At 58.8% G+C, this 9,202-nt stretch overlaps 1 protein-coding gene across 1 annotated transcript in view; it reads right to left on the bottom strand.

Annotated features, from left to right (window-relative positions):
* Positions 1-6,654, bottom strand: part of Jakmip1 (janus kinase and microtubule interacting protein 1) — a 129,741-nt gene extending 123,087 nt beyond the window's left edge. The window contains 1 exon segment of the mRNA XM_047566598.1: positions 6,499-6,654. The gene's annotated coding sequence lies outside the window, so the exon portion shown is untranslated.
* Between the last annotated feature and the right edge of the window lie 2,548 nt (positions 6,655-9,202).

Raw genomic sequence — 9,202 nt, forward strand, 5'->3', positions numbered from 1 at the left:
CACTGAGCCTCCTCCCCAGCCCTATTTTGTATTTTATTTAGAGACAGGGTCTCACTGAGTTGCTTAGCGCCTCGCCGTGGCTGAGGCTGGCTCTGACCTCACCGTCCTCCTGCCTCAGCCTCCCAGCCGCAGGGATTACAGGCATGCGCCACCAGGCCCGGCCTCACAGTCTCCTTTTTTCACAGAAACGTCTTCAAAATCGAGGGCGTATCTTTTACTACAGTCCACGGCCGCTGACAGGCCAGGGTTCAGTGCGAGTGCTCAGGAGCCCCACTGGTGAGAGCCTACGGTAGCGGGCAGTGCAGCTCCAATGGTCCCGGGGCCACCCTGGGACGGTGTATGTCACCAGGCATCAGGAGACTCAGTCACAATGACCAGAACTTCCACAGCCATCAGCACCAGCACCCGCCACTCCAGACCCCACCTGGCCCAATGTGGCCCCGCTCTCACCTGTTAGCTCACATTGCTGACACCGCCCGAGGCAGGGACGCCCCCTCCGGATTCCACAAAAGGAAGGAAGCACAGAAGGGTTAGGTAGCGGCCTCGAGGCACAGCTCACAAGGTGGAGCTGCGAAGTGGCGAAGTGGCATCCCCTCTGCCCCCAAGGAACAGCAACCTTGTTGCCGGCACGGCTGGGCGCCAGGCTGCCACAGGGAGAGAGGAAACCCAGGAGCCGTTCCGGCCTCCCGTGAGCTAGTCCGGCTCTTGGCGGGGGGAGGTCATGAGGATTCTAGAAGGAGACAGGATGGCAAGGGTGAGGGGAAGCAGAGCCCCTACCTGGGAGGGTCAGGGAAGATGTCTCCAGCGAGGGGAAATGGAAGCTGAGACGTGAAGGATGACAGCCAGCCGGGCCAGGACAGGGAAGCACATTCAGCAAACGCAAATGCTCAGAGCCAGAAGAGAGTCCAGCATGTTCCGGGAACTGGCAGAAAGGCAGCCAGGGCTCCCTGCACTGTGCCAGCTGCCTCTCTTGGCCATTCCCTTGGCCCCCACCCTGTGCCTCCTGCCTCGGGGCGCTCCCACGCTCTTGCTGGGAAAATGAGGCCAGCGAACCAGTCTCCAGAACAAGCCAAGGCTGGGAGCACCCAGCACAGCGCCTGGCATGGAGGGCACGTTGACCACTGCTCAGCAAGTGGCTGAGCTGATGAATTAACCAGCAAGTGGAGAAGAAATTTTTAACACTCTATGTATTGTTTCAAACACTAGTCACAACAGCCGAAGGTGGAAACAACCCACACATCCACCAACAGACAAATGGACGCACAATGGAATATTATGCAGCCAGGAAAAGGAATGAAGCCTTGACACCTGGCACGGCATGATGAACCTTGAAAACACGATGCTCAGTGAAAGAAGTCGGTCATGAAAAACCATACCCCACAGGGTTCTGGTCATATGAAAGGTCCAGAGACAGGACGCAGATCACCGACATCAGGGGCTGTGTAGGGGCGATAGCAGCCGGCGGCACAGGTCTTCTTTGGAATGATGAAAATGTTTTGGAACTAGACAGAGGGGATGGTCACACAGACTGTGAAGGCACTAAGTGCATTGAACTGCACACTTGGAAACGGTTAGTGTTATTAGGTGGATTTCGTCTCCATCTCTCAAAAGGGGGAAAGAAGGAAAAACAAAGAATTGCTTTAACAGGCAACTCGGACTGAGACAGAATCAAAGAAGGTTCCGCCAGACAAGCAGAGAGGAGCCCGGACCTCCAGAAGCACCAGGATGGAGTGGATGAAGACTGCGGGGCCAGGGTGGGGAGACGGGGAAGCTGCTGACCAGCACGCACACACGGCCCTCCCGGGAAGCGGGTCACCCAAGTGCTGCGCCCCACCCCCTTCCACCCACGAAGGGACCGGCCAGTCCCAGGCTCCCGACTCCAAGTACAGCAGGCCGGGCCAGCATGTCCCTCTGACCTGGTACACACAAGAGCATTATGGCCACAATGGGCAGCACCGGGCACCCACAGAGCGCCTTTCATTCCCAGAGGGCCCTTCAGCCAAGCCCCGGCTCAGGGAGAGGAGGGCAGCCCTCCCCACAGCCTCAGGGTCTCCAAGGCCAGGCCGGGAGCTCCGGACACCTGCTAGGTCCTGAGGAGGCTTCCACGCCCTGCTAAGGACAAAGGTGACACTCCAAGCCACACGAGAGGTGCAGGCTGACCCAACAGCCACAGCGCTGCCTGCGGCACCCCACATGGCACCGCACTCCCTGGCACGCTGCTGCCCTAGCCCCGTCCCTGTTCCTTTATCTCATCCTCCAACACGGAACTTGCAGGGAAGGAGGCTGAGGCTGTCCCCACTGCCGGAATGAGGAAACGGTCGACGGTCCCAGGGCACAGACGCTGTACGGATCAGCAGGGAGCTGGCACCGCCAGCACCAAGCCCAAGGCTGACCGCAGGGCCCTCTCTGCCAGACCCCAGCTGCCGGGGTTTGCCTTCCCCTACAAGCCCCCCAGGCAGCAGGGGCCACCCGCCCAGGAGGAGGGAAACATCCTGGAGATGGCCGGTGGTGATGGGCACGCGGCAATGCCGCTGGACTATGCACTTAAAAAGCAATCGCTATGTTAGTGATCACTAAACACATCAACATAAAAACATTTTAATAATTGATGAGACAGAAGGCCATAAAGAAATTGTCAGCGATTTTTTAAAATAAATATAATTCTATGAACATAGGAAAATTCAATTAGAAGTTAATAAAAAGTACAAATCTCCTGATGGAGGAGAGAACATGGGTTTCTTGGCTCCAAATCCCTGCTGTGGAACTTACTACCTGTGTGACCCTGGACAGGTGTCAGACCCTCTCTGAGCTCATCTGTTAAATGAGAAATGCCTACCCGGGGACTGAATGAACTCAGATCAGGGGCAGCACAGAGCAGGGACAGCAAAGCCCTCCTGTAAGGGGCCAGGTAGGAAGTGACTTTGTCACACAGTGTCTGTGCAGAGCAGCCACAGCCATCCGTACGCAGAGAGGTGTGGATGTGCTCCAGTAGGACTTAATTTATAAAAACAGTAAGCACTGGCTTATCAACCCAGGCGCAGACCTTGGCTCTCGCTAGGTGCTTCGCCAGTGTTACCTGTCATAACAGAAAGACGCCTGTCAGTCCACGTCACTTAGAGGGATGACACTCCTGTGGCAGTTCAGGAAATCAGAAACGCGGACACGCGGCCAGCGCAGACCCAGGTACCCGCACCTCCCCTCACCTGTGCCACGCCTCCCTCCTCTGCTTTCAGGCCTGGATCCTCGCCCGGCACAGTGGTGACCTCGCAGGCCCCCCTGCCCTCCTGCGGGCCACCTGCTCCAGGTGCAGCTCAGGGTGCAGGCCCAGAGCTGCCTGCCAGGCCTTGGAGAGGCAGGACAGGGAACGCTTTCCGGAGGCATCCCAGGCCAGAGCCAGGCCGCGGAGGTCCCACTGCTGGCCAGGGTCCTTCCCAAGCCTCTGATGGCAGCAGCACCCCCACCCCGGGGCAGCACCCCCACCAGGGCCCGAGAGGCTCCCAGCGCACTTCTCCAGGGACGCGGTGGCCCTGAGACCCCCTCCGCCTCCCCAGGTGCGCACATGCTCTTTACCTGAGCGGCACTGTGAGTCAGAACAGAGCCATGGGGAGTGTAGGAGCTCAGCTATGACAGCCACCGACCTTATGTAACCTCACTCCTGCTCTCCAGGAAAGGGCTCCCGCACAGAGAGGCCGAGCGACGTGCCAGAGATCACACAGCCACAGGGTCCAAGCTCAACAGCTCCCCCACCCGCCCTGCTCCCCAGCCCCACGGCTGCTGCTCATGACCATTAGTTCCACTGTCAGAAAAGGACAGAAGAGGGCCTCGACTTGGGAATCCTCTGTGTGGCAAACCTAAAGGAGTCATCTTTTCCACAGTCCATCGCACACTTTCTCATCATCAGGACCCCTGATTAAGTGTCACCTGTACCCAAGGACCACACCTCTGATCCCCACACTAATCCAGCCAAAGAGAGATCCCTGCCCCCACCTGCACAGGAAATGAAGGCTCAGAGTTAACCCTCTTCGCAAGACCACACATCAGTAAGAAATAGGGCACAGTGAGGCCAGGGGCAGGCACCCTGCAGACTGACCCCACCGCCCGTCCAAGGTGTCCCGTGGGAGAGGAGGCCAGTCCAGGAGACCTGGAGACACACTGCAGTCATCCCCGCTCCATGGGAGGACCTCATTTAGTTAGAAGGCCCAGATGGGAGGCCCCTGTCAATCCCAGCTAAGTGACGGGCAGGGTCTGAAAGGGAACCTCCAAGCAGGTAGAGGCTCAACAGCCACACATGTCCCCTCGTCCCCAGGCCTCAACCCACCCGACAAAGGAAGAGAGCAGGGCCTGGATCCTGCCAGCTCCTCCTGAAGCCGTTCTGATCAGGCAGAGGAGAGCCCGCCAAGCTCTCTCTCTCTCTCCCTCTCTCTGGCATGTGTCCCTCCTACAGGGCAGGTGACAACTCCCCAGGAAGACAGACATGAAGGGCGACAAGTTCAGACCTCAGCACCCCCAGTCTCTAGTGGGTGAGATCTAAGGAAAAATCACACACCAAGTGTCACGCTGTGTGCAGGCTCTGGGAAGCACAGCAGGGAAGCAGCCTCTGGAGAACCAGGGAAAGCCACAGCTGTCTCACCAGGTCAAGAGGAGTTCTCCAGACCCAGGAGAGGGGAAACTTCTGGAGAAAAAGCAGCCTAAATGGAAAAACCCTGTGTTGAGGCAGCATGAAGGTGGCCCGTGTGGTTGTGGAGGGTGGCAGGCAGGGGACAGGTGGGCCAAGGAACCCAGCATGTGGAACTGTGAGCTCATGGGGGCAGTGGGAGCCATGGATGGTGTGAGGAGGAGGAAAACGGAGATCAGTTCACCTGTGGGGTTCACACTGTGACCTCAGGTGAGAGGGACCCCCACCTCTGGGGCAGAGATGTCCAGCCTGCAGACCTGGAACAGGTCTTAAGGACAAACACTTTGCACACCCACACACCTCCTGGGGTGGTAGCCAGCCTGCTCCAGGCCTGAACCACCAAGGGCCTCCACGGAGTTGACAACGCCCTGCAAAGCAAGGAGTTTGAAGGGCAGGGAGGGCCTGAACAGGGCACACCATCCCCGGACCTGCCCCTCCCCCTGTCCATCCCAGTGAACGGAGCTGGACCCCCCACCTCCCCAGTTCCTGGAGAAGGAGCCAGGCCCTCCTACGGCCTCGCCCCCACAACAGTGGGTCACCCTGAGTTAGGGGTGATGACATCCACCGCTCCGGCCCTTCTCACCTCCCCTTCTGGTCTGGGTGGCACAGTCGATCCGTTGGTGACTGGGCAGTGTCCTGCTCTGCCGTCCAGGGAATCCCAGGAGGGGCAAGGGTCTCTCCCTGACCTTGGTCTACAAGGAGCTGGTCAGATGAAGGGAGGGCGTTCCCCAGAGGGAATGTTTGGAGCAAAGAAAGGCCAAGGACAGTGTGGCCTGTGAGTGAGCGCGGTGGGGGCGGGGGGAGAGCTAGCGATCGGATACTGTATCCTGGAGCTTCAGCCTGGCGGAGGCTGGCGGAGGGCCGAGGCTGGCCAAGCCTCAGGAGAAGAACCGCTAGGGTGTGGAGGGGGGGGTTCTAAGGCAAAAGCCTCCAGCATGGCAAGGGGCCTCTACGGGTGACGCGGCCAATCTCAGAAGCCCAGAGCAGGGTGGCCAGAGTGATGGAGCAAGGGACCAGGAAGGTGAGGCCGGCTCACTAACACAGACCAGTGAGGTCCCTGGCCCGAATGCAGCGCGCCCGGCAAGGTGCCGGGCACCGCGGGAGCCAATTCTTGTGCGCCATCCCGGAGGCCCAGTGCGCCCAGGGCGCGCCTGCTGGGCAGGAGGGTGGGTACCAGTCTTTCTTCCCCGCTCTCCAGCCTCCTCCCCGCGCCCACGTGGGCGGAGCAGCGCGAGGGTGTGCGTGGCAGGGGCCGCGGTGGCGTGTGCGGTGCGTGGGGTGGGGTGAGGTGGGGTGGGTGGGGTGCGGCTGGGCTGCCTTGCGTCCCGGCCCCCAGTCGCCGCGGAGCGGCCCTGCGTCTTTTCCTCTGTGCCACCTCGGCGGGGTCCGGGGGAGTATGACCTACCGGGAGGACGCGCAGGAGACCGGCCAACCACGCCCCCCCGCCTCTCCCGGGAGCACCCGGTGGGTCCCCGCTTCCAGCCCTTGTCTCGGGCACGGAATGGGGAGAGGAGTGGAAAGACCGGTGGCGAGAGAGCGAGGGGGGCTGGGGCGTGTGGGAAGCGACGCAGCTACCGGGAGATGTTGCGGGGGCTTCTGGAAAGGAGGGGGGATGGAACGGAAGGGCGGGGGGCCGAGGGGTGGATGCACAAGTAGAAGGGGGTCGGGAGGGGGCGGCGGTGGCTGGAGGAGGAGAACGTGGGCGATGGGGCGGGGCGGCACCGGTCCCGGGTCCCTGGCCGCCAGGTCCGCCCATCCGCCCTGGTGTCTGCGGGACCCTCTGTCAGCGCTCGCCTCCCGCCTCCCGGCGCACCTGGACCCACCTGTTCGGCGCTCCGGCCGGAGCCGGGCAGCAGCAGCGGGCGTGGTGAGCGCAGTCCCGCGCCGCATCCTCCGGCCGCCCCCTCCCCGCCCCGAGCGTACGCCGCTGTCGCCGCCGCCGCCTTAGAAAGGACTAAATGGAACAGAAAATGAATGCATGCAAAAAAAAAAAAAAAAAAATCCTCAAAAGCAGCTAAGGAGGAAGGGCAGGCGCGCGCGCGGCTCGGCCGGCGGGGGTCGAGGGCCAGCTTCACCGGACCCGGGTCGGGGCAGGCGGCAGGCGCGTGCCGCACGCTCGCGGCTGCAGCCCCCGCGGCGGCCGGGCGCCGGCTCGTAGCACGGCCCCGCCCCTCCCCGCGGCGCCACTCCGATTGGCCGGGCCTCCCGCCCGTCAGGGAGGAGGGCGTGGCTCCCGCCCGCCAGCCCCGGGCCTACGCCCGAAGCGGTTTTGCCACGGCTCTGAGAGGCTCGGCTCCCGAGCGTGCGCACTGGCCCGCGGACCCGCAGGGAGGGCCGGGGTCCCAGAACCAGCGCCTCGCGGGGACCGAGAGACGCCCAGAAGGTGCTTTCCAATCAAAGCTGAAGATCCCAGGAAACTCGTCCCTGCCCGCAGGGGTCACAACTGGGAGGGGGCGTGCATATTTAACGTATTTAACAGGGCCATCCTGGACCACCGGTGGTCAGGGAAGATGCAGCGATCGCGAGTACTGTTTCCCCCTTTGTACAGGGAGGAGATCTGAAGGTCAGAGATTAAAGGGAAATGTTCAAGATGACAAATAGCAGGTGGCAGAACCCAGATCCCAACGGAAGGAGTCCCACTCCGGAGTCATTGGGCAAAACCACCTCGCATAGCAACAGTTGAATGAACAATGTGTTTTGCAGCTTAGACTTGGAGTGGGGAGGATTTGGTTAGGCGAAGGTTTCATTCATTCACTATGAGTCCACGAATATTTATTGAGCATCTACTATGTACCAGGTAGTGCCTAAGATCTAGGAATGCCATAGGGAAAGACAGGAAGACATTGCTCGTGTGAAGCTTCCATTCTAGCAAGAAGGACACAAGGAAGAGCATCCACACCAAGGGAACGGCATGACTAAGCACCTTGACTACCTTGACTGAAGAAAATGGGGCAGTGCAGATCTCCATGACCCTGTCATATCTGCACAGAGGTCCAAGAGTGTCTTTAATGAATGCTCTGGCTGCCTGGAGAGCCCGGACTGAGGGTCACAGTGTAGGCGCAGGGGACAGTGGGGGATGCTTTGTGGGGAAGGAAGGCTGAGGGTCAGAGAGGTCCATGTGGTGAACTGGAGGGACTCACTCATGGCCCAGGCATGGACAGGAGGAAGAGGCATCCAGGATGAGACCCAGGTGTTCCCCAAAACTTATGTAATGGAGTCCTAACTCCTGAACCTCAGAATTTGACGTTACTTAAAAATAGGTTCATTGCAAAGGTCATTAGTTAAGATGTGACCATACTGGAATAGGTTGGTCCGCATCCTTACAGAACAGGGAACTTGGGCAGACACACAAAGGGAAAACCTGTGTGAACACAAAGACAGAGGTCAGTGGCCAAGGAGCTGAAGATTGGCAGTAAGCCATGAGAGGAGAGCGTAGAGGCCCAGAACAGACCTCCCAACCACCTTCTGAGGAAGCCACCCTGTTGGGCCCTGGAGACTTCAGAACTGAGACAGTAAGTTCCCTCTAAGCACTCAGTTTGTGGTACTTTGATACATGTGTATCAGTTAAGGATTATGTACAATCACAGCTGTACAGTGGCTTAAATAAATTATTTTTTCTCACTTAAGAAACTCAAAGACCTGCCATCCCTCCCAGTATCTCTCTTTCACTCCTTCATATTTAGCATGTAATTTTCTTTCTCATAGGATCCTTGAAGTGGCAAGATGGCTGCCTTGCATCCAGCATCACATCTGTATTCCAGTCAAGAAGGGGAAGAGCAAAAGCCACACCCCTGCAATAGCTCCCTTTAATGCTTTCCTGGAAGCTCAGCCAGAGGCCTCATCTATCCCATTGGCCAGAACAGTATCACAGGGCCAGCCCTGGCTTCCAAGGAGGCTGGGAAATAAATAATAAATAAATAAGGAGGGCACATTGCTGTCTGAAAACACTGTCCACTGCCCTCTGCTATAGGAGCTAGGCTGCCTGGATTCAGTGCTGGCTCTGCCCCATACTAGCCAGTGACCTTAGGCAAATTACTGGCCTCTTCTTTCCTCGGTTTCCTCATCTGAAAAATGGAGTTCATGGTACTGAACTCAGTAGATGCCAGTGGCATCCTCCCTGAGGTGTGACAACTAAACACAGCTCCAGACGGTGCTAAACGTCCCCCGAGGACAGTATCACCCCTGGTTGAGAACCACTGTTACTAGAGCATATGTCCTAAGAGAGAGATTGCCAGGTCATGGGGCACGAATGCTTCAACTTGGCCAGAGATCACAAAACAGTTTTCCAAAACAGTCATGTCAATTCCCGTTCAGTCGCCGTGGAATCAACGCTTGCGTCTTCCTAAATCCGTATGTTGAGGGCAATGGTATTTGGAGACGAGGTCCTTGATAAGTCACGAAAGTGGAGCCTTCACAAATGGAATCAGTGCCCTTACCAGGAGGGGCACAAGAGATGCCCCTCCACCCTGTGAGGTGGCTGTCTACAAGCCAGGAGGAGCGCTGGCAGCCCACCCTGCCGGCACCCCG

This window comes from Sciurus carolinensis, chromosome 10 (assembly GCF_902686445.1).
Source record: "Sciurus carolinensis chromosome 10, mSciCar1.2, whole genome shotgun sequence".
Classification (NCBI taxonomy): Eukaryota; Metazoa; Chordata; class Mammalia; order Rodentia; family Sciuridae; genus Sciurus; species Sciurus carolinensis.